This window comes from Bidens hawaiensis, unplaced genomic scaffold (assembly GCF_021521415.1).
Source record: "Bidens hawaiensis isolate Kalapana, Puna unplaced genomic scaffold, B.hawaiensis_p1.1 tig00036353_1, whole genome shotgun sequence".
Taxonomy (NCBI): Eukaryota; Viridiplantae; Streptophyta; class Magnoliopsida; order Asterales; family Asteraceae; genus Bidens; species Bidens hawaiensis.
In genome coordinates, this window is record NW_027496340.1 from 137,537 (window position 1) to 165,250 (window position 27,714).

Below are 27,714 nucleotides of genomic sequence, written 5' to 3' on the forward strand. Positions count from 1 at the left end.
ATTCATGTAGGAAATAAGAATTTGTATCATGAACCCATAAGTATATCAACATAAATTAACAATACCCAAATAACTTTGTAAATGCACTATGCACCGTTTGACTTTCACTTGGTCAGAATAAAAGTTGTACATTTAATTTTAACCAATTCTCTTGTATCCCTAAATTATACTTGTTCGAATACTGTCAACAAAACTTGCGATTTTGACTTTCAAAAGTCAAATTGATTTTACCATTTTGCAGTAATCTACAGCTTTAGTTTTTACTTAATCAAACTCCAACATTAAAATTATATAAAATTGTACGGGTCAGGTCGGGCCGGGCCGGGCCAACCCATAACTTCGCATGCCATAGTACTGTTCGAAATCTGAATTGTTAACAAAAAATATATACAACCTGCAAAGTTTGTTACTAATGACAAATATAACTCATATGTTATGCATAATTAGATATATTTTTTAATGACCGTTATGGCCCTAGCTCATTTTGTTTTACTAACAAAAAGTATATACAACCTGCAATGTTTGTTACTAATGAGAAATATAACTCATATGTTATGCATTTAGATATATTTTTTAATGATCGTTATGGTCTGAGCTCATTTTGTTTGGAACCCATTTAGACTCGAACCCGTTCCAACCTACTACTTGGTCTGTCCCGGTACACAAAGTACATTTTCATGATAGAATGTAAAAAGGATGCAATCCAATTCAACCTTACTTTTGACTCTAAGGAGTCAAAATGTAGCCTTTTTTGGTGCTGAAAATAAAAAAAGTGTAAAATATAATAATAATAATAATAATAATAATAATAATAATAATAATTTATCGTTTATAAGAATAATCCACTTCAAAAATAAATTTTATGACTATATCAAATTCCCTTTACAAGCATAAGTAAAAGTAGCAAACCCCAAACACATTCAAATTGACTTTTTTTGGCATATTTCTTTTTAGTCAAATGCTCTGTTTATTACTACGTTTACAAGCCTAACCCTTATAGAATCAAATGGTGATGGAAATTTTTGGCATGTTTTGTTTCAGTCAAATGTTCGGTTCGTTACTTCGTTTGTAAGACTAATCATTGTTAAGTCAAATGTGACAAAAGTTTTCGGCATGTTTCTTTTTAGTTAAACGTTTGCCATGTTTCTTTTTAGTCAAATGTAATCAAAGTTTTCAGGCGGAAAGAAGTGTACCTTCTATAGAATATCTCGAGTTTCATTGAATCATAAACGTATGTAACCTAATTACGAAGAGTTAACGATAACCTAACTATTTTAACCCGCTTCGCGACGGGGACATAACAAAAGCTTGGTTAGCTAGTGTTTTGGAAAAAATCACTCAAGGATAATGTATCCAAATCTGTAATGTAAGGCCCCGTTACCGGTAACCCTACTTTCGTGTTGGATTTACTCATAAACACAGTTCTAAATATCAGAGTTAATTAAAACATTTACGCGGAATATAAAACTTTCATAAAACATTACAATATTTCATAACTTGTCTCAAAACGTCCTTTGTCTTTCACATTAAAACATTAAAATTAAAACATCGTAAGTCTTCAGATGCCAGGCTCTTATTCTTCTGTCATGTGTCCCCGCTCAAGCCAGCTGTCTCATCCTACTCACCTGCGTGCATACTAAAAGTCAGCTACGCTGAGTGAGTTCTAGTTAATCACATAATCATACAATACATTCTTTACACTTCATACTTAACCTCTTAACTTTCTTTCATACACACTTAAGTGCTTTTACTTTCATTTTTACCTTCATACTTTCTTTACATACATAATCATACGTTTTAAAGAGCCTTTCGCCCTATAACCTCACAGATATTATAAGGGTCTGGTCCCTAGTTTTCGAATATTAGAAGGGTTCGATTCCCTAACATCACAGATATTATAAGGGTCTGGTCCCTACCATCACAGATATTATAAGGGTCTGGTCCCTAGTTTCGAATATTAGAAGGGTTCGATTCCCTAACATCACAGATATTATAAGGGTCTGGTCCCTAACATCACAGATATTATAAGGGTCTGGTCCCTAGTTTTCGAATATTAGTAGGGTTCGATTCCCTCTTCGTTCCATACATTATACCCCGAGTATTTTTAGGGCTCGGTACCCTTTTCGTAGCCATACAACCATACATCATACCTCAAGTATTATTAGGGCTCGGTACCCTTTTCGTAACCATACAACCATACATCATACCTCGATTATTATTAGGGCTCGGTACCCCTTTTCGTAACCATACGACCATACATCATTATTTCCTTCTTTTATTATCTCTATCACGTTCATACGCATAAGCATTCATATTATACTTACCTTATACATAGCATTACAACCTGACAGTACGTGCAATATCCGAAGATCGTTCACGTACCATCAAGCAATCATTCTTACATAACACATATATCACATAGGGCATACACTTATCACTTAGGATAAATGTATTAACAACACATCAAGTATGCACACAGCCCCGAAAACATAACAAGGAATGGGGCTAGAAACTCACCTGAACACGGTTACGTTCACCGTTAATCGTAATTCCTTTCTTCAGTAGTGCACGGCTGACTGTATAACAAGTATACGTATCAATTAACTCTCACTTCTCATAATGTATGTCTATCTTTATATGACCCACAACGAACGGGGGTCCGGGGGCAGCGCCCCTGGCAGCAGGGTCTAGGGGCGGTAGCCCCTAGCACGGTCCAAGGGGCAGAGCCCCTGGCTGGGGTCGAGCTGCCAGGTCAGCTTGGAAAAATTTTATTTCCATTAACTGTCTTAACACATTTTTCAGTAGATTTTTAATTTATTTTCTAATCGAACTTGGCTCTAGGCGAAGTTAAACCTTAGGCGAACTTAGCTTTAGGCGAAGTTAAACCTTAGGCGAAGTTGTCATCAGGCGAACTTGGCTTTAGGCGAAGTTAAGCCTCAGGCGAACTTAGCTCTAGGCGAAGTTGTCATCAGGCGAACTTAGCTTTAGGCGAAGTTGCCATCAGGCGAACTTAGCTTGCAGGCGAAGTTCATCAGGCGAACTTGGCTTGCAGGCGAAGTTCATCGCTTTGAAGGCGAAGTTGCCCAGATGAAGGCGAAGTTGCCCAGATAACCGCAGTTTCGGTTTCTGTCCAACATTTCGAGCGATTTTAACACCCTTGTTACGGTTCAACATCACCCACTACGCTTCCCGACCATTTTCGGTCGTTTATACACTAAAAGCTCGGATCTTTAAACTTCAAAGATCAAGAATCATACCTTTTTGGGCTTGTTTGGATCTCGTTTACTTGCTAGTACACTAATCGCTCTCTCTCGGACCTGCCCGACTCTTCCCTTGGCTCGGCCGGCCGGCGACGGTATGCGTGTGGTGTGTGTGTGTGTTTTGGGGTGTTAGGGAGTTTGGTGAAAATGAAGATATTTTTGGATTTTGGGAGTATTTATATCCCTGAAATCCCATTCTCATTTAACCCATCTCAAATAATCCACGTCCAAGACCCGCTCCCTACCCGATATTAATTAATTACGCGAAATCACTAAACATAACTTCCTTTATTCATCATTAAAATTTTTAGGATGTTACATGTAAAGTGAGGTATAGTGCTATGATGATAAAAGCGAATGTATAACCAAAATCTTGGTGTACACAATGATCTGATCACGAGGGAAAAAGCCCTTAATTACGATAATCTTACTTCGGTCAAAACTTAACAAGGCATTATTTGATAAAATGACTTCGGTCAAGGATTAACAAGATCATATTTGGTCGAATCACTTTGGTCAAAGATCAACGAGGTAACCTTTGGTTGGATAGTACGTGATTATTGTAATCTCCGGCACAAAAAACCCTCGGACGGTGAAAACTATCACCGTCAAGTTTATTAATATGAAAAATGAGGATACAAGGTTGGAGATTATGATCAGTGATACAATATTTTCTAAGCGTGTGTGTGTTGCTGTGTTCGTAGAGAGAAGAGTGTATTGGGTGTATTGGGATGTGTTTCCTAGCTAATCATAACCTCTATTTATACATAAAAGGTAATAACTCTATGGAGTTATGAATAATAAAGACTATTAACTAATAATCCCTAAAAATCCGCCATTGCCTTCAATATAACTCTTTCCTTAATTATCCACGCGTTTTATTAATTTGATGGCGAGATTATAGCTTTGACTTGGTCATTAGCCGTTGTACCTACCAAAAATATCAACATAACAAAGGAAAATCGTTAATAAGTAATTAGTACTGAGAATCACTGATCCTGACAGGATCTGCAACATATTCTAAGGATAACTGATCCATATTATATGCCAGGATAACATATCCACAGTGTCAAATTTCCGTGCACTAACAGCTAGCAACTTGGTTTTTTATGATACGAAAGTTTACCACCTATACATTTTCTAAAGTACAAGAAATCAAAATACACGCATCCAATAAAATCTATATAATTGACATCGAGTTGCAACTACAAAGTTTCTTTAAATAATTAAAAATGCCACTATATTTTTCTTGTTTTTCTTAGCATAACTTTATTAGCTAAATGAGTGTTAAACATGTCATGTTCGCGAGTTGATAGGTTAATCCCGAACATGACCCAAACTTGAAAAGTTTATTCGTGGGTTGACCTGAACACATGCCGCTTAACCCATCAGTTTATTGTTTTATCATACCTTACAATAAAAAAACAAAATTTAGAAGTGTCAATGGATAAATATTGCTGACCAAACGCGCGCGCGCGCACACACACAAACGTACATGGGAATGTTTATATTTATTTTCACATGCAATATGTAGTGACCATTTCCATTATCAGAAGCCTATATAAAAAAAGTAAGAACTCGGATATTAACCAACCTTCACAACAAATCATCGAGCACAAAATCAGAACCATCAAATGTATTCTAACTGGCAAATCAAACACTTAAACTTGACCGTACACTTCACTCAAACCAGTAATAAACAAAGTTAAATAATTAATTTAAAGTTGATATTTATTGAGCTCTTGTTATAAAAATAAGTCATATGGTTCTATCACTTGTTCGTATTGATTTAATGTAACATTTAATTCCAACAAATCTATACAGTAGCACATATAAATATTTACAATAATGGTACGGAGTTATAAAACAATCTCTAAAATGTTATTTACATAAACTGGTCTAGAAACTTTTTAATCATCTTGTACAAAACTTACAAGGTCTTTGGGTTTTCTTATGAACACTTAACATCAAGAAAGGTAAAAACATAATATCTTTGAGGCCAAATTCTTGCAAAACATTTTTTTTTCATGTACTTTTGCAATTTAGACGTTTAGTTAGCTTTTTCTAACCACCATATATTTATAAATCGATTGTCATTAAAAAACACTTGAAGGTTTGTTACCAAAATTATACAAATTATGCAAATATAATGTATACATACATACATACATCGCTTAACAAATACTATGTTCTAAAATCATTACATTTTCCTCAATTTTATTGCGTAATAAAAAAAGTTTAAATGTTTAATTTTAACACACAATATAAAACACTAAACAATTTTTTTTTAAATTCATACACTGATATTGTCACGAGCGTACATTAATAATTAACAAAATAAAAAAAAAAGAAAATTATCAATTTCAAAATCCTAACCACCCATGAAACCAAAGAAAAGATTATAAAGCCAGTTGCTTAAAGATTTTCTAGTAAAACCTTATCTAATATCATAAGAAAAATATACACAATACATGCATAGTTCACTTGATTCTCATTCAACTCTCTTGCCTCCCAGTTACTCATACACACATGCTTAGGCATCTCCATATGTAGCCCCAATACATCCATTGCAAGATCCTCCAAATTCAGCCTATGAAACTTCCTGGGTCACTTATTTAGCGCCGCCAATCCAATAAGTGTACTTTTGGAACAATCCAACCCATACTCATTCTTCAGCTTGAATATATCATCCTGAGCTTCAATTCCAACAAAAGTGAAAGCCATAGTTGATGCTTGATTTGCTACTAACCAATTGAAGGTAAGTATTCAGTTGTAAATTGATTGTGGACTTAGTGGTATTTATAATAATCTTGTATATAACTTAAAAGGCCTTTGGTTTTCTTATGAATACTTAACGTTAAGAAACCATTTAGTGTTATACACATTTAATTCCATTAATTGCTCTTAAAGGTTTATGAATCAATTGAACGTTATGATGAAAATAATAATATTGAAGGATGATGACACTTTAATGAGATTAATTGATGGCATCATAAACCTTAAAGGATACAAGAGTATATACACAAAACATGACGCTTCATAAACTTGTACGATATGCTTGAAGAATGAATCGATGGATTGGTAAATTACTTTTCTTGCCCAATTATGAAATGACTCTTTTGTCCTTGTCATATAATTATGAAATTATTTTGTTGTCCATCACTCTTCCTTTATATATAATATAGATAAAAAATTAAAAAAAATGAGGTAATAATTGAAGGGCTCCATTCATTATATCCTTTTTTGAAAATAAAACCCCCCTATGATGACATGGCGTCAAATGTCGTAAAACGTCTCCATAAAAGCTCCATCCACTACTCATGGTTTAGGAATCAATTGATATTATAGTATTTAGTTGTTAAGCAAATAAATCCGACCTCACCTTACATTTTATGATATATCTACTAATCATCTTAAGTTTTCTAATTTTGTTATAAACATGTTTATTTTTAAAATATGTATCATTAAAAATTGGGTAAGCAGTTCAATCAAGATACATGTGTGCATACCTGCCCTCTTTATTTTCATACTCATTTCATCATTTGATGTCTAACTTACAAACTTGTAGATCTAGTGATCGACCAGCAAGTGCAACAAAATATTTTTTTAAAACGTTGTATGATACATAACTAATAAGATTATTTTAGTGACCCCGGTTTATAGCCGAGCCAGTTAAGCACATATGATACAACCAGTAATAATAGGTTTTGCTTGTAATTTGTTGGGTCCATTACATGGCAAGTTAGAATTAAAAAAAAATGAGGTAATTATAATTTCATATAATTATGAAATTATTTTGTTGTTCATCACTCTTCCTTTATATATAATATAGATTAAAAAATTAAAAAGAAAATGAGATAATAATTGAAGGGCTCCATTCATTATATCCTTTTTTGAAAATAAAACCCCCCTACGATGACATGGCGTCAAATGTCGTAAAACGTCTCCATAAAAGCTCCATCCACTACTCATGGTTTAGGAATCAATTGATATTATAGTATTTAGTTGTTAAGCAAATAAATCCGACCTCACCTTACATTTTATGATATATCTACTAATCATCTTAAGTTTTCTAATTTTGTTATAAACATGTTTATTTTTAAAATATGTATCATTAAAAATTGGGTAAGCAGTTCAATCAAGATACATGTGTGCATACCTGCCCTCTTTATTTTCATACTCATTTCATCATTTGATGTCTAACTTACAAACTTGTAGATCTAGTGATCGACCAGCAAGTGCAACAAAATATTTTTTTTAAAACGTTGTATGATACATAACTAATAAGATTATTTTAGTGACCCCGGTTTATAGCCAAGCCAGTTAAGCACATATGATACAACCAGTAATAATAGGTTTTGCTTGTAATTTGTTGGGTCCATTACATGGCAAGTTAGAATTAAAAAAAAATGAGGTAATTATAATTTCATATAATTATGAAATTATTTTGTTGTTCATCACTCTTCCTTTATATATAATATAGATTAAAAAATTAAAAAGAAAATGAGATAATAATTGAAGGGCTCCATTCATTATATCCTTTTTTGAAAATAAAACCCCCCTATGATGACATGGCGTCAAATGTCGTAAAACGTCTCCATAAAAGCTCCATCCACTACTCATGGTTTAGGAATCAATTGATATTATAGTATTTAGTTGTTAAGCAAATAAATCCGACCTCACCTTACATTTTATGATATATCTACTAATCATCTTAAGTTTTCTAATTTTGTTATAAACATGTTTATTTTTAAAATATGTATCATTAAAAATTGGGTAAGCAGTTCAATCAAGATACATGTGTGCATACCTGCCCTCTTTATTTTCATACTCATTTCATCATTTGATGTCTAACTTACAAACTTGTAGAATAGTGATCGACCAGCAAGTGCAACAAAATATTTTTTTTAAAACGTTGTATGATACATAACTAATAAGATTATTTTAGTGACCCCGGTTTATAGCCGAGCCAGTTAAGCACATATGATACAACCAGTAATAATAGGTTTTGCTTGTAATTTGTTGGGTTCATTACATAGCAACTTAGATGCATTTAGTTTAGTGATCATTGCTTTTAAGGAATTTTGGGCGTTTTAGAGAAGAGGCGCTTTTATCCCTATGACATGCTAAACTATTATAATTGTTTATAGAAAAATTGGTTTTTATTGGTCCAAACTATTGCCTTTTGGTCATTGTCGGTCATAACTAACGAATTAGTCACTGATGATCCCAACTTTTAATGTATTTTTTCCTAACGGTCCGCGGCTAACAGAATCCTAACGCCGTTAGTTTCGGGTCGCCGGAAAAACGTTTTTGCCAGGGAAAGTCAATTTTTTTGCCGGAAAACACCACCTAAACACCGCCACCACCACCAATTGACTCACCACCAACCAGCCACAATCACTTAAGCACCATCAACTGATTCCGACGATGGTTCTAGGGTTCCGGCGACCTCAATAATTAGGGTTTTTGCTAGAAAAAGATTCCTAAAGGTACGATACAAAGTTACCATGATGTTTGGGATAAAATTGTTGAGTTTTCGGGAAAAAATGTGTGTTTTCCGGCCAAAAACGTTTTCCGGCAACCTGAAACCAACGATGCTAGACATCTGTTAGTCGCGGACCGTTAGAAACAAATACGTTAAAAGTTGGGACAGTAAGCAGCCAATTCGTTAGTTGGGACCTGCAGTGACCAAAAGACGATAGTTGAGACTGATAAAAACTAATTTTCCTTGTTTATAATATTTATTGCGCTAATTATATAAAATGACAAAGTCAAATGGTTGTGGGATTGTGATACCATTTTATTCATGTGTGTTACATTGATTGACCAAACATGTTGAAACCGTGACTACGTTTAGTCATACGCATCATGGGATCTTAGTGGTTTTATCAACTTTTATGTAGTTAAACTAATATTGGAAAGATAGAATCTTCCTTGGTTCTCTATGCTTTGATCACTAAAGTTTGTTTTTTGTATTTTGGTCACCACAAGTTTAATCTTCAAACTTTTGTCACAAAAGTTTAACAACTTTACATTTTGTTTCTACTTTGGTCAAAGTTTGGTTTTTTATACTTTGACCATGCAAAGTTTGTTCATTGTATTAATCAAATTTTGGTTCCTTATACTTTGGTCATACATGTTTGTTTATTATACTTTGGCCATCAAAAGTTGAACCTTCAAACTTTTGCCACAAAAATTTCACGCCTTTACTGAGATTTGGTTTGAATCCTTCCAGGTATCCGACGAGGTAAACAACGAAGGCATTAGGGTTCATTCACGCATAAAGTTCGAGCTTACGCAACGCGCTGGTTCTTTAGCTTATTATATATTAATACAAAAACTTAAATATTAAAACAAAAATCTAAAATATTCTCCTGATCTTCTCTTATACTATCATTAATTTTTGAAAAATTCATATTACATTGGCACTTAGCCAACACTTCCAATCATTAATTAAAGGGATTCATTACAACTTAAAAACTTAAAAAAAAACTTAAAACAAGAAAAACAAACATGCTTCATGTCATCCCCCTTAAACCATCCTCCATGCACCTCCTCACTTCCTCCCTCACATTGTTTCTTGAATCAATGACACGAACTCCGCACCAATTATCGTTTCCAGAGGCATAGACCTCCGATGATTCACCCGCCTACCTAGACTCAGTTTCCATCGGACGAAACTCCCAAAGCGGTATCGTCCGAATGGGAACACCCGAACCATTCAACACGCTAAAGTTGTTTGAACCCGAACCCAATCCTGATTGGCTAGCAGGATTAAAATTTGAAGGACTTGAAACCGGGGCAGCCTTCAAAACGGGATCCTTTTGTTGCATGGTGCTGTTCTAGTTGTTTCTTAACCGCATTTTCGGTCCGACCATGCAAGTGCTTGCCAATCTCAGGCCACCTAGCTCAGCATGTTCCTGAATGATTATTTGGTCCTCTTCGGATGTAAGACCAGTGATCTGGTAAAAACAAAAGTTGTAACAATTACTAAAATCTAAGAACAAAAGTTGTTACAATTACTAAAATCTATGTTTATAAACCAATGCGTTAGAATATTTGATATTGATTTGAAGTTTGAACCACCGGTAAACTTACCATCTTCTTTCTCGACAAAATGCAAATCATCAAACGGTGACTTTGTGGCCAAAGATCTTGTAGGTAATGCAACAATCTATGTTATAAACAATAGAAAACATATTCAAAACATAAATTAAAAAAAAAAAACACATTCCAAATTGGATCTAGGAATACGAAAATAAAGAACTTACGATTGATAATGGTGGTTCATTGCAAACGATGCTTTGCCACAAAGAGTAACCATGATCTTTTACCCAATATAAATACCACGCGTTTGATTGGATCTCCATTGTTCAATCTCTAGTTCTCGAAGATCCAAATACTTCAACTGATTTATTATAATTTGAGGTATTGTTGCCTCAATGTGTATCTCTACATTCTATTTGTTTATATCTTTAAGCAGCCATAGTTTCATGCTTTATACCCATAGCAATTTCTTTACAGTCAGTTGATGACTTGTCATAGCAAATAAAATTGTGACACGTTGCAACTCGTGCAATCATAGTGTTCCACGTTGCACCTTTTTGTCACGTTGATGCATTTGTTACCCCTAATGCAATACAAAAGAACAATATGGATTTTCCACCTCAACTTTTATTAACTTACCATATCACTACTATTATCATTAGTTGATGACTTGTCATAACCAATAAAAGTGCGACACGTTGGCACATTGCAACTCGTGTAATCATTGAGTGGCACATTACACCTTTTAGTCACATTAGCACATTTATTTCCTCCAGTGCAATACCAAGGAACAATTTGAATTTCTACCTCAACTTTTATTTACTTTATCTTATCACTACAACTAGCACTCGTTGATGGCTTGTTATAGCTAATCAAAGTGTGACACATTGAAACTCATCCAATCATAGAGTGGCGGATTGCACCTTTTTAATCACATTTACACGTTTAATTCCTCTAGTGCAATACCAAAGAATAATATGGATTTTCCACCTCAGCTTTTGTTTAACTTTATCGTATTACTACTGCTATCATTAGTTGATGACTTGTCATATCCAATCAAAGTGTGACACATTGCAACTCGTGCAATCATAGACTAGCACGCTGCGCCTTTTTGTCATATTGATACATTTATTTCTTCTAGTGCAATACCAAAGAACAATATGGATTTCCCATTAATTTCACCATATCACTAATGTTATCATTAACTTTATGAACAATGGTCCTAACTAAATCTTCGTATATTAATTTGATGACTTAAATTCTAACATCAAATTCTTCATAGGAAACTAACCTTTCTTTCTATATCAAGCCATCATTGAAGCACGTATAAAGTATACCTAGTGAAACCAAGTAGAATCGAAAACAATCAAATAGTAAATAACTTGATGGAAGAATTAAATGAAACACTTCTCATCATAAACCTTTAAGTTTTTAATTACTGTAAATTGAAGAACGAAAACCAATCAGATCACTAATTCCATTAAATTATCTTTATTCCATTAAATAGTGTCTGACCATAAAAAAAGATGTTGTGTTCCCAAGATCATTACAGAAAGAAAAGAATCATTTCCTTTCTCTTTCTTTTCAACTGCATTCTCGGGTTTAAAATACAAGAAAAAAATGATAAGATTGGATAAGGGAAGAAAGGAAAAAAGTTATATACATAAAAAGGATTTCTCGAGTTAAAATAAAATAAAAGAAAGTGTTAATTACATTCTTGAGTTAGATCGAAAGGAAAAGATAGGGAAAAAAATTGTAAGTTTACAATTATGTCCTCATAGCAACATGGAAAAGAGAATTGAGATAAGATAAATTAGTAATATTGTAATGGGCTATAAACTTTTCTTCACAATCATGCCATATTTGGCAAGAAAGTTTTGAGGGAAAAAAAGCCTAAGTTTTCTTTCCATTCTCTTTCTTTTCTTTTAATAAAAAAACTCAAAAATGAAAAAAGAAAAATTTTCTTATCTTTTCTTTTCCTAACCCTTAAATAAAAAAACTTAAGATTACAGTGTTTATTTCATTTCCTTTTCTTCACTTTCTTTCCATTCATTTCCTTTCAAATTGGAAGGAAACAAAGCCTTTCATTTTACCCTTACTTTTCTTTCCAATTTCTACCCCTTCTTTCCTTTAATAAAACTCGAAAACACGCATTTTCGTATTTCCTTCCCTTTTCATCCTTAAATGAAACTCGGGAACACAACCAATCTTTTCTTCCCTACCTTTTCCTATCCTTTCTTTCTCTACTTGATACTCAGGAACACAGTTATGTTATCGTTAGTTGAAACACATCTTTAGTTTGATAACTATCTTATTAAATTAGTATCATTAAGTGTACGTGTTTGTGTAACTTCAAACCGATACTCAATACACTTTTATCTTTACCTTAGTTTAAGCTTCAACCTTATAACACTTATAATAAAAAAAAATACCTTTGAATGTATTTGAAAGTCAACCCCCACCCCTTTTGTAGTGGGTGACGCTTCCAACGAAACACCGGGTGAATGGTGTGTTTAGTTGAACTAGCCGTTTGACAACGACTTTTTCTTTTATTTTTTAATATATATATATATATATATATATATATATATATATATATTTCATATATAAACACCAAAACTCCTATCAAATTCTCAGACTTTTTATGGCACTCTCTATAAAATGCTATAAAACTCTCTAGTCAAATGTGAAATGCTATGTATACGTGTATAATATATTGATGGGAGGCGATATGTCAACATTATACACTGGATGATGTGCAACAACAAATTCATGCAACTACGGAGAAGAGATTGAAAAATGCGTATGACTTATATTCAGGTGGGATACATATTCCGCTATGAGTGGATTTCGTCCAACATGCTTGGTGGTTTGGGCCATCTAATGAATTTTTATTTGTTTAATTAATTAAAAAAAATAATGAGGTAACGATTGAAGGGCTCCATCCATTACATTTTTTTTTGGCAAAAAGCCCCTATAGTGGCATAATGTCACATGACGAAAAACACACACCCTCTTCTTAAAATAAGAGCTTCACTTACTATACATGATTTAAGAATCAAATGATATTATACTATTGGGGTTGTTAAGCAAATGAATCCAACTTCACCTTACATTTTATTATTACTCTACGAATCATATTAAGTTTTGTATTTTCGTTGTAAACATGCTTATTTTTAAAATATGTACGATTAATAATTTGGTATGCGGTTCAATCAAGGGTCATGCGTGCATACCTGCCCTCTTTATTTTCGTACTCATTTCATCATTTGATGTCTAACTTACAAACTTGTAATCTAGTGATCTACCCGCGACAAAATATTGTTTTTAAAACATTGTATGATACATAACTAATAAGATTATTTTAGTGACCCTGGTCTATAGCCGAGCCAATTAAGCACATATGATACAACCAGTAATAATAGGTTTTGCTTGTAATTTGTTGGGTCCATTACAGAGCAACTTACATGCTTTCAGTTTAGTGATCATTGCTTTTTAGGAATTTTGGGCCATTGGCGGACCGATGATTTTTTACAATGGGGTCCCGTTATTTTCGGCGTTCAATTTTTTCGGTCGCTCGTTGTTTGGGTCGGGGCCGGGTGGAGAAACATAATAGAAAACAATATCATTATAATAAAACACACAAAATACGATGTCATTCGAAACGATAAGAGAAAACATTACAAATTCCGTTTGTGTAACGTTTCTCAATAAAAAAGTTGGGGCTGCTTGTGCTATATCATTCAAAATAGTAGAATTCAAGCAGTGAAAATCATGATATGAACAAGTTATATGCTTCCATCTGCAAAATCAAAGCTTTGCCATTATGAAATACATGCTCTAAATATTCCTTGTGCTAATAATTTAGCATGTCTAAACCCATTTTAGATATTTACCGCGTTTCTCACAAAATTCCTCATACTCGTAAATAGCTAGACCATCTAAGTTATGCTCAATAATCTTATTATGTTACAACTCTATTCAACAAGAGTCTAGTGGTCAAAGCCAGTTTCGACCTGAACAAAATTAAAATTTTGAAAAAAGAATCGTTTTGACCCGAGCCAAATTGAAACACTCTTAGATGAACTGTTTTTGCACGATCTAAATCATGCTACTATCCTCAAACCCTAACTTCATAGCATGGCTCTACTCTAAATCTATTATATATATATATATATATATATATATATATATATATACAACACCCCATCTTCAAACCCTTTCCCCATTCTTTTCAATGATTCTTGCAAATTAACCCTAATATTAAAGTTTTTGATACAACAAAGTCACAATCTAACAATAATATACAACATACAATTACTAATCTAAGTAGAGGTAGAGGTGCACAAATCGGTTTTTTTTTAAAAACCGGTTCGGTTATTAACCGGACCGGTTTTTTTTGCCCAGAAAAAAACCGGTTCGGTTAATAACCGGTTTTTTTATCTGAAAACACTAACCGGTCTAACCGGTTAGGGCCGGTTTAAGAACCGGTTAGAACCGGTTAATAAACCGGTTTTTTTATTAACCGGTTTTTTAATAACCGGTCTAACCAGTTAACCGGTTTTTTTTTTTTTTTTTTTTTTTTTTTTTTAAATAACCATTATTTTTTCACAGTATAAACAAACCGGTAACTACAAGGCAAACCGGTAACTACAAGGCAAAACGGACTGACTCCATTCTTTGCTTTCGTTGTTAGGGTTCTTTGCTTGGAAGATTAAAAACACATAACTTTCATTTATAGCTTTTACATTAAAAATACAAACATTAAATCGTTATCGCATATTCGTAACTCAAAAATACAAACATTAAAGAATGCTTAGACACGATTACATTAACAACTTGCTGTTTCTTACTCATTATTTTCTTCGCTACCCGATCCCGAGCTATTCCTTAGGTAATCGTCGTACGCGGCTTCTTCATCTGTCATTGGTTGAGTGTGTCCTTGATTGACCTCGTCTTCATACAAGCCCGCCTCATAGTCCATTTCCCCCTCGAGTGAGCGTTGATGTTGTGCCCTATCTAAAGAGTCCAAGTAATCCTTGTAGCAAATCGACATCTCTACAGCTGGTGGAGTGAGTCGAGTCCTCCTAATCGATATAACCCTGCCAGAAACAGAAAAAGCAGACTCCGAAGCTACCGTGGAAGCTTGGACCGTTAGTAAATCTTTGGCCATGGCGGCGAGGATCGGAAACTCATCCTCCTTACCTCTCCACCAAGCCAGCAAATCAAGACTTCTAAATTCATCCGGAGTCATGTGTTTCACAAAGTTGGTACCACCATACCTTCCAAGTTCACTGCTTGGGGTGTTTACCTTTTGACGTTTACCGGCGTCTTCCTAAATCATGTAGTACATCCCCATTTCAAGGTCGGTTTGGGATTAGGATTGGGCAACAGCTCTTAACGAGTCATGAATTTGGGAAGACGACCCGTGTTTTGTAAGGTAAACATCATATATGTTAGACAAGGTGGTGTTGAAAGCATTCTTTAAAGTTTGGTTATAATAGGGGTTTTGATCGTCGTTTAACTCTAGCTCATCACAAATTTTTTCTATTAAAGCTTCAACACCACCGACATTGATGCAAGGGTTTAACGCAGCAGCACATGTCAAAACAGCGGGTAGTTGTTGAAAATATTTTCTAAATTTTTCTTTCATTTTTACACCCATATCAAAATAAGGTGCACCCCTACAATGAAGTTCACTCAACTTTGTGCACATGACAGCAATTTTTGGTAAAGCAATGGGGCTTGTTGGATAGTAAACCCCGGATAAACTAGTTATGCAAGATTTAAAAATTTGAAGGACCTCCGTAACGATCTCAATCAATAACCAGTTTCTAGGATCGTACGGTGCACATTTACCCCTACTTGACAAAATTTGATGAAACGCAACTAGTGATTCTTTTTGTTGGATGGCTTTCTCAAACATATCACAAGTCGAGTTCCATCTTGTTGGACAATCCCAATTTGGCCCCAACCATTGACAATTAGCTTCTACACAAAATTTTTTGTATCTTGAAAATGTTTTATTGTTGCTAAAAACATCTCGTAAGATTCTTTTAAAATTGTTTCTTTGCGTTTCGATCACGTTTAACCCATCTTGCACGGCCAAGTTGATAATATGTGCAATGCATCGGCTATGAAAAAACGCTCCATCACAAATAGGTTTATACTTTAATTTTAAATGGCCAACCGCGGCCGTATTGTTGGACGCGTTATCAAACGAAATTGAAAAGATTTTATGTTCAATCTTGTATTGTCGAATGACTTTATCCAAGAGTTTAAAAATATTTCTACCCGTGTGCGGGTAATCAAACAATTGAAATGCAACGGTTCGTTTCATCATTTACCACGACTAGGGGTCAACCCAATGAGCCGTCACACAAATGTATGAGTCGGGCGAACCATTAGGTACCGACCACACATCCGTTGTTAAGTTTACACCAGTTTGTAAGTTTGAAAAGTATGAAATTAGTTCGGATTTAGCGTTTTTCCATGCTTTAAGACAATCTCTTCTAAGGGTCGAACGACTTACGTGTTGGTAGCGTGGTTGAACATACTTTTGCATCATCTCCGTGAATTGAGGGTTGTCGAAGTGGTTGAAAGGAAGTGTTTGTTGAATCACAAAGTTTGAAAACTGTTGACGTACCGCTTCAAGGTCGTACGTAAACACCGTTCCTTGATTCGTTATCTCCGGCTGCGAACTACTTCCCGATTCGTCCTTCAAGGCCTTGCAAAAGGGCCTTTGTACATGCGCTTTTAAAGTGGAGTTTGCATCTTTGCCATAAAACTTCAAACAATGTTTGCATCGAGCTTTTTGGCTACCGTTAGACATTTCGCATAGGTCGAAATGTTGCCAAACATCTTGGTTTCGTTTCGTGGGGATGACCCGAACGACCGTTTCTCCCGTGTTCGAGGCACCCATGTTGACGGATGAAGCAGCACTTTGGGAGGCCATGATAATCGACTACGAAATAAGAGCGTATGGAGTGGTAATGTGGTATAATTGAGCGTGAGATAACAAAATAATCGCGTAATAAATAAACGTTTAGAGCGTTTGGAGCGTTTGGAGTTGTATAATCGAGTGTGTTCTAACCAATACCCAACCTAAACTATATATAGATGTTTGTGGGGGTAGAATGGTAAAAAAAAAAAAAACGGTCAGAATTGAAAAAAACGGCTATATAGCCGTTTCACAACGGAAATAAACCGGTTTTTAACCGGTTAACCGGTTACTAAAAAACCGGTTAACCGGTTTTTCTATAACGGTTATAAACCGGTTTATAAAAAAACCGGTTAACCGGTTTTTTAGTAACCGGTTATTTAAAAAAACCGGTTTTTTTTATAACCGGTTTGAAAACCGGTTTGGGCTCTAAAAAGTAAAACCGATATACAAACCGGCGGTTTGTAAACCGGTCAAACCGGTTTTAAAAAAACCGATTTTTTAAAAAACCGGTTTCCGGTTTAAACCGGCAAACCGGTTCGATGACCGGTTTTTTTGACCACCTCTAAGTAGAACTTTTTTTTGACCACCTCTAAGTAAACAAGTGCATAAAATCAATCAATTTGATATCTTTATTTTATGGAATAACTTTTTTTAGCCTTAAAATTACCTGAGAGTTGAGGCAAAAGCAGAAAGCAATGACGACGGAGGAGCGCCGAAGGGGTGGATGGTGGCGGAGAAGCACGACGACGGCATGTGGTGGGCAGGCGGAGGCTTGAGCAGTGTCGAGGAGTTGAGGTTGAGCAACATCGTTCTGTTCTGTTCTGTTCTGTTCTGGTTGATGCTATAAACTTAGAACACTCTAATTATTATATTGACTATTTGACTAAAAAAAAAGAAAATAGCAAAAAAGAGAAAAAAAAAAACGGGTGTAGATGAGCCTCGAACCTGGGACATTCCACACCTAAAACCAAGATCTTTCTTCCACACCTAAAACCAAGATCTTTCCCACTAGAGTAAATCTGTAACATTGTTACGTGGTTCAAGTGAAAATTTGTATGGGTCCTTAAAAATTTTTCTATATTACTTCTAAATAAATTTTAAAATACATTGGTGTCCCGAAATCCCGACGACCAATATGTAGGTCCGCCTAGGGATGAGATCGGGACCGTACCCGTACCTGTACCCGAAAGTACCCGTACCTAAAATCAGTAAATTTTGGTACCCATACTCGTACCCAAATTATATGGTACGGGTACGGGTAAAGGTACCTTGGGTACGGTACTCGCTTTGGTACCTCTTTGTTCTTTTTTTTTAAAAAAAAAATCTCCACTAAACTAGGTAACGGTACGATACCGACAATCAATTATCTATAATACCAAAACCGTAATACTGCAACAAAAACATAATACCAAAACTAAAAATGAAACAAATCGGCCATAATATAAAATCTGTTCTCTTTTCCTTTTCTTAGTTTATTGCTTTCTCAATTTCTATATAAAACAAGAAAGAGAGTTATTACATTTTATTTAATTATATACACAATTACACATACATGAAATAAAAATATACGAATACACAATATATGATATACACATGTAAATTGAGAATGAACTTATTCAACTAATATATATTATGTTATAAAAATATCGCTTGAAAGTTAAGTCATAAGTGCTGAAAACTTAATAAAAGCCCCTACATATGTTAAATGGGTACCAGTACCGGGTACTTGTACCCGTACATTTACCCGAAAGTACCTGTACCTATAATCAGTAAATTTGTGTAGCCATACCCGTATCCAATAGACACGTACAGGTACAAATACATGCACGGGTATTTAGAAAAAAAACTCATCCCTAGGTCCATCCCAATTGGGCGTATAGCGAAGAGACGCTTATTTCCCCATGTCATGCTAAACTATTATAGTTGTTTATAATATTTATTGCAATAATTGTATAAAATGACAAAGTCAAATGGTTGTGGGATTGTGATACCATTTTATTCTTGTGTGTTACATTGATTGACCAAACATATTGAAACCGTGACTAGGTTTAGTCATATGTGCCATGGGATCTTAGTGCTTTTATCACCGTGACTAGGTTTAGTCATATGTGCCATGGGATCTTAGTGCTTTTATCAACTTTTATAAGTGTTTTAAAACCGGTTCAAACCGGCCGGTTGAACTGATTTTCGCACAGTAGGCCGGTATTTTGAGTCCGGTATTTTTGACCGGTTTGCTAGAAAATCGTACCGACGGTTTTTGTCTAAAATATCTGTTTTTACCGGCATACCGGTTTTAAGCCCGAGAAATTTTTGATATTTACGGCCCATATTTTTTCAAAATTACTTTTAACCAAACAATTAGCATTCAAACATGTAAAATTTATGACTATTTTTTTTAAATTGAGTGCTCTTGCATTTTTTTAATAATATGGATTAGCTTTTAGATTATTTTTTTATTGTAGAAATCATTTAATTTTGGGTTATGTTTGGATTGAAGTTACATTTACATTAAATTATAAGAAAAACTATTCAACCGGATGAACCTCCCGGTATAATCCGGTTCAACCGGCTGTACCATGTTTTAGTCCAATCCGATACAAATAAAATACCGGTTTTTAAAACATTGACTTTTATATAAACTAATATTGAAAAGATAGAATCTTCCTTGGTTTGGTCCTACAAGTTTGTTTTTTATACTTTGGTCACCACATGTTTAATCTACAAACTTTTATCACAAAAGTTTCACACCTTTACATTTTGTTTCTAATTTGTTCAAAGTTTATTCTTTGTACTTTGACCATGCAAAGTTTGTTCTTTGTATTTAATCAAAGTTTGATTCCTTGTACTTTGGTCACTGCAGGTTTGTTTATTGTACTTGGCCACCACAAGTTTAATCTTCAAACTTTTGACACAAAAGTTTCACACCTTTACTGAGATTGGGTTTGGATCCTTTCATGTATCCAGCGAGGTAAACAACGGAGGTGTTAGGGTTCATTCACGCATAAGTTCGAGCTTACTCAACGCACTGGTTCTTTTGCTTGTTATATATTAATACAAAAACTTAAATATTAAAATAAAAAACTAAAAATATTCTTCAGATCTTCTCTATACTATCATTAACTGTTGAAAAATTCATATTACATTGATACTTGGCCAACACTTCCATTCATTAATTAAAGGGATTCATTACAACTTCAAAACTTAAAAAAAAACAAACTTAAAACCATAAAAACTTAAAACAAACAAATCAAACATGCTTCATAACATACCCCCTTAAACCACTCTTCCATGCACCTCTTCACTTCCTCCCTCACATTGTTCCTTGAATCAATGACACCGACTCTGCACCAATTGTCGTTGCCAGAGGCATAGATCCCCCGATGATTCACCAGAACTAGTTTCCATCGGACGAAACTACGAAAGCGGTATCGCCCGAATGGGAACACCCGAACCATTCAGCACGCTTGAAATGTTTGAACCTGAACCCGATCCCGATTGGCTACCAGGATTAAAATTTTGAAGGACTTGAAACTGGGGCCTCCTTCAAAAGGGGATCCTTTTGTTGCATGGTGTTGTTCCAATTGTTGTTCCAATTGATATATTATAATTTGATGTGTTTTTGCCTCAATGCGTATCTCAACATTCGATTTGTTTACATCTTTAAGCAGCAATAGTGTAACACCGTGAAAATTTCGAGTTCAGAGTATCAACTTTCCATAGTCTAGGGACTAAAATTGCCAAAATTCAAACTTGAGGGTTAAAAATGAAAATTCTGTTTTCCTGACCCATTGCGCTACGCGATGAGTCAGAAGAGACTCCCATCACGTACCGCAATGGGGTGTCTGACAACGAGTGACACGTGTGGCACGTGGCACACGGTGGTACCATGTGCTGCCACTTGTCACCACGTGGCAACACTGCCGCCACGTGTCGCCACGTGGAGCGGCGCCTGCAACGTGTCGACATGTGGCAGGTCTACGTTGTGCTTTAGCAGACCTATATCGCGGTACGCGATAGGTCTGCTGAGAGACCCATCGCGTGCCGCGATGGGGTCCAAAATAATGTCTATAAATAGCGGCCATGGGATCTCATTCCAGGCATCCCAAACACAACTCTCACATCTCTCTACTCTCTCTCTAGAAACCCTCGTAAAACGTGCCACGATTTCCTCGATAGCGTGCCTCGAATCTCGTTTGTGTACCAACGTTTCCTTAAAGTTTATGCTACCCTCCACTCACATACCAAGAAGGTGTTGTTGAAATGGCAATGAATCTCGATAAGCGTGTCAACGAGTATTGAAGTTTGGTGTACTCATTTGACGATCGAGAAGTAAAGCGGCGTCGGAGTGCTGCTCAAGTCCCTAGGATTTCGGTGCGCCACTAAGGTTAGGCGTAATATCGAATTCAATATAATTGAATATTATATTCAAGGTTTTGGCCTTAAGTTGAGGTTATACTCGATACCTCGATAAAAGAAAAGAAAACATAACAAAGAAATGAATAAAAGTATTATTATTGAATATTGTGAATTCATATATATGTGTGTAAGTATATATGATTATATTCTTTGTTATGAAATTATTATTTAATGAATAAAGAGTATTCTTAAATAATAAAAGAAAAGATTACGTTTCTTGGAGAAGAAGAAACGTCGGGTTTTGAATATAAACTAAAGGTTTATAATTTACTTTTAAACAAGAGGTTTTCAAGTAAATAAGAATTGAACTAAAGGTTCAATCGAGGATTGAGATATAAGACTAAAGGTCTTAAGCCGGATCGTGTATCCGACTAACAAATATTTATACCCGTAACTATAGGTTAGAGATAAAGAAAGGGAAAGACCCTTGGATGATGAGTGAAGCCGGTCCTAAAGAGATAAGGTGAATACGCCCCCAAACTTTTAAACTTATTTTCAAAATGAGTCAACTTGCTATATGAAATTGTTTACAAGGAAATATGTGTTCCTAAAACCATTATAACTATGGGTATGAACCTAGCCCTCAGGCTGTGGTATACATATGTCTGGATCCTTACATAGGTGGTACTATGCGATGTATGGGCATGATCGCACCACCCTTGGTCGTAGGACGCTCTCCTGCAGGGAGTACGACCGTTGTGTATATTTACGGGTACTTAACTAAGTCAAACGCTGCGGTGTTTGTGAGGTGACCTAGTGTAGAGGCTCTAGTTTATAATGTGTTATTTGACTTTGTTATTCCTAAGCCACGTTGGGCCGACGCAGGCGTAGTCTCGAGGGGTAATAAAGTAAAAAAAGTTATTTTGCGTCAGCGTGTTCACCAGCATTCGCTGCTGACGTATTTTCTTACATTTAGCAGGTGAACAAGTTTAGCACTTGGAGTGTCGAAGTGCTACTAATATCCGATGGCTCGGATTATTTTGTAATAACTTAATATGGTGGTTTGTAATCATAAACACATAAATATTTTGTAATAACTTAAACGAGTATTTTATAATCCCGTCTTTTGAATGTATATATAAAAGTTACATTTTCGATCCTTAAAGTTTATAAGTCTTCCGCAAACTAAATGCAACTCTGATTTATTTACAACTACGATACCAACTGTTGGGTCACGCTCCTAGGCCCTAGACGGGGGTGTGACGCATAGTTTCATGCTTTATACTCATAAAATTTTGCTTACATCTAGTTGATGACTTGTCCTAGCGAATAAAAGTGTGACGCGTTGCAACTCATGCAATCATAGAGTTCCACGTTGCACCTTTTTGTCACATTGATGCATTTATTTCCCCTAATGCAATACCAAAGAACACTCTGGATTTTCTACCTCAACTTTTATTAACTTCACCATATCACTAGTATTATCATTAGTTGATGACTTGTCATGACCAATAAAAGTGTAACACATTGCAACATGTGTAACCATAGAGTGGCACGTTATGCCTTTTAATCACATTAGTGCATTTATTTCCTCTTAACTCTAGTACTGCAATACAAAAGAACATTCTGGATTTTCCATCTCAACTTTTATTTAACTTTATTGTATCACTACTGCTACCATTAGTTGATGACTTGTCATAGCCAATTAAAGTGTGACACGTTGCAACTCGTGCAATCATAGAGTGGCACGTTGCACCTTTTAGTCACATTGACACATTTATTCTTCTAGTGTGATACCAAAGACAATATAAATTTCCCATTAATTTCAGCATATCACTAATGTTATCGTTAGCTTTACGAACAATGGTCCTAACTAAATCTTCCTATATTAATTTGATGTATTTATTAAATTCTAACATCGAATTCATCATAGAAAACTAACCTTCCATTCTATATCAAGCCATCATTCAAGCACACATATAACATACCTAGTGAAACCAAGTAGAATCGGAAACAATCAAATAGGAAATAAATTGATGGTGAATTAAATGAAACGCTTCTCATCGGAAACCTTTAAGTTGGTTGATATTTGTAAGTATTGTAAATTGAAGAACATAAACCAACTAGAGAGAACTGGACTTTTGTTTAATAGAGACATTTTCTTTTACATCGGTAATTCCAAAAGAAACTGAAGAAACTAAATATTCTAAGGTTAGGGACCTGGGTACCACACGAGCTAAAAATATATAGTAAAATGCATATATGAAAATATGTTTATATATTTAAATCAATGTTGTAAAAGTAGGATTACAAGGCCGAGTACTCCCCGGCTACAAGGTATGCCGCCGAGGCGAGTTTCTGTAAATCTGCATAGTTATTAAAAATCGATCAAAGGTGGTCAACCTCGGCCAGAGTCAAATCTTATCAGTGAACTTGGGCCGATTTTGACTCAAAAAAATAAAATATAATTGATATTTCAATAATATTAAAGAAAAATATCATTTTTCCAATTAATGATTAGCAAATTTTAAAATATTTTGTCATTTAAAAATATATTTCTTTTATTTATATTGATATTCAAATATTTTCTTATAAATATTAGTAAAATTATAATATTTGATATATGTAATATCCAAAAAAACTATTTTTATATATATATAACATGTCCGAGTACTATCCGAGTACTCCGAGTACACCCAACTCCCCAGTCGGCCGTCTAGGGTCCGCCTAACGACTTTTGCAACATTGATTTAAATAGTTTATAAATTTTGATGTGGTATCAACGATTCATCATATATAAAGCTTATGTTTTTGTAATCAAATTGGATCGAAAACACGCAAGTTACAAATTAAACAATTTCATTATAATACCCTGAATATTTCACTCAAGTATAGCTTCTTAGAGCATTCCATTCAATTCCCCATCTCCAAATCCAAAATTACACTAGAAATCACTACATTTTCTCTCTTATTTCAATTAAATAATACTTTTTATACCTTTATCATTACCATTTATATTTCCTTCACTCACAACCACTTTCAAAATATATTAAAAAAAATAAGGTGTGTACAATAACTTTTCAAATATACAGAAAAATCACTATATTTTTCTCTTTTTCACTCACAACACCCTAAACCACTCCTTATATTATAAAAACCCCACTCACATTTTTTGATGGATTGAATGTGAATGCTCTTATGCATCTTGACTTTTCTTTACCTTTTCATAATAAAATTTGACTTGATAGATATGCTAAGCATTTAGTTCAATCATGCTGAACTAATACTATAGCACAATTTGCATGCCAACATATTAAAATTACATTGATCTAAAGGCTTCATCCTATAAACGAAAAACTACATTTGAAAACAGTAACTGTATCCGTGTAGAGGAAACGGATGATTGTATCGGATTAAGCATAATTTTTTCACATTTTCATGCCGCATTTTGTTTAGTGAACAACGCTTTTTGGGTTGGGCCTATAGAGAAAAAATGTACTTTTCACCTACATATGATTGACGCTTTGATAGTTTATGCTTTATTATTGGTAGTTAAGACATTGTTATAAAAGATAACACGACAAAAGTATAGATTTCATGAACCTTTTTATTAATATGAATTACATTAATTGGTCACACTTTCTTCAATAATGACATGTTATATGAGATATTGTATGTTGCTAAAGACTTGTTTTGGGAAAACATGACGTGCATGATATCTAATAGCAATATGCTATGATCGGTTCCGAATGTCAATTTATACAAAAGTTATTTTTAATCTTATTATACTGAATCAGTAGGTCATATCGTAAATTTATAATTAGTTAAAATTACTACTTCAAAGTTACCTTTTAATATTGTGACACATGAAATTGGTATTTTTATAGTATAATGCTTTTATTTTTTAGTTGAAAAGAATAAATATAGTAGAACACTAAATATATTATGAACTGAAAAATAATATATAAAAGAGATTTTGAGTATGTTGCTGAAAGCAAAGAAATTTAAAGAAAAAAAATAAAAAGACGAGTCCAAAAAATAAGAGACATATTTCTGAACTCCAAAAAATTTGAAAGAAAAAAAGCAAATCGCCCACCTTGGGACTCGAACACACGACCACAAGGTTAAGAGCCTTGCATTCTACCAGCTAATATAGACAAGCTCATTGCTTCTCTGATCAAAGCAGCATATAACTAGCATATAGTGGCATCACTGGTGTTTAGTTGTGAAGGAAAACCATTGTATTAGAATGAGTTTATTACGGTAGTGTGCTTATAAGTGTTTGGGTATTTAAAAAATATATAATACCAGAACTTTTTAAAAAATTTGAGTTCAAATAAAACACGCTTCCACTGCCCATCCCCAAGGCCTCCTCTGGCGTCAAAATCGGTATGGACGTTTGACATCACGTCTCAAAAAAACTTACTTAGGTACTCGGATAATTCCAAACACTGTTAAAAAATATCAATCAACCAACATACTTTTAATATAATTGATTGGAAAAGTATTAGGTTTACCACAAGCCTATTCTTTTATAATAGAAGTATCTAGAATATTACAACAAAATTTTCATTATATATATATATATATATATATATATATATATATATATATATATATAGGGTAGAGTCAAAATAAAAAGTGGAGTGCGTCTAAGAAGTGTAAGAAGTAATATGGTGCGTTAGATATGTTGATCTGATGGTGGATATGAAAAGTGTTTATTGTGTGGTGTGCTTTATTTTAGTTGAGATGTGTTTATTGTGTAGTGTGTTCTATTAGATCTAATGTTTAAAAAACACTTTCTACACTTCTTAGGAAAAATACACTTCTTATATATATGTGTGTGTGTGTTGTGGAGTTATACTAAAAAGAACAATGTGTCTAAAAAGGATAAGGAGTGTGGACCCTTAGATCTAAAGATTAGTGGCTAAGATTGAAAGTTACCATAAAACACAGTATGTTATATTTTAACACTGTGTTTTTTTATTTTAAAAGGGTATTATGGTCAGGTGTGTTATTATAATTTCTTATAATTTAGCATTGATTCAAACACAATTAAATCACACAATATTTTCCTTTAAAAGGGCTAGTAAGGGAGTTCCCAACTTCCCATTTTTTTGAAGTTCCCCAATAAACTCACCCTTATATATGTATATATATTATGCGGGCTAAAAGATAGTGTGTGTGTCACACACACTAGCTTTTAGCCTGCATGTTACGCGGATTACTTTTAATTTTTTTCTTAATTATTGTTTATGTGTATTTTTCATGTAGGATGTGTTTAGGTATTTAACTTAAAGATGACATGAACTTATAAAATAACTTATATTTATTAGTTGTAGTTAAAGTATAGATTGTTTTGTTTTATGTTTATATCTCAAGTGAGTCTCATTGGTCTAGTAGCTAACGTGACCCAACATTTTGTTATTTAAGATGCGAATTTTCGTCTTAATATAAATGAATGCATAAAGAAATTTATATGATTTGTGTTATTTTTGTTTGTATTGAGTTGTTACGGTTCGTTGGTGATGTACAACATATATGTTGTTTAATGTATTACCAAAAAAGGGCTCTCATGTGTCTGTCAATTAATGTAGTCCAACATTTTGTTTTTTGTTATTTAAAATATGTATTTTGTGCTTGATAGTGAATTGAGCTTTTAATAAATTGATGTATTTGAATTTCTGTAGGTAAATTCTAGTTTCAAGTCTATCGGAAATGAGTACATCATGTGTTATCATTTCATTTTTGGATGAATTATTAATTTATTATATTTTTTCTAGTATGATGCTTAGTTTGTGATTTACTTATTATTTTGTATGTATTTGTTGTATTTATAGATTTTGTAGTTTAGTTATTGTTGTGTATTAAAAGAACATTTAATTTGTTAATTAGTTTTTATTCTTATCAAATATAATAGATGTATATTAGTTTACGAATTATATTAAGAAAATTATGATCATATGTAAAAACTAAGTTTTAAATTTAAAAAAAATATTTTTTATTAATAAGGCATACGTTTTTAACATTTTACATATAAATTTTTGTATTACGAAGTTTTGTAGATTTATTTCATTTTTATAATTTAAAATGGGTAATAATAGG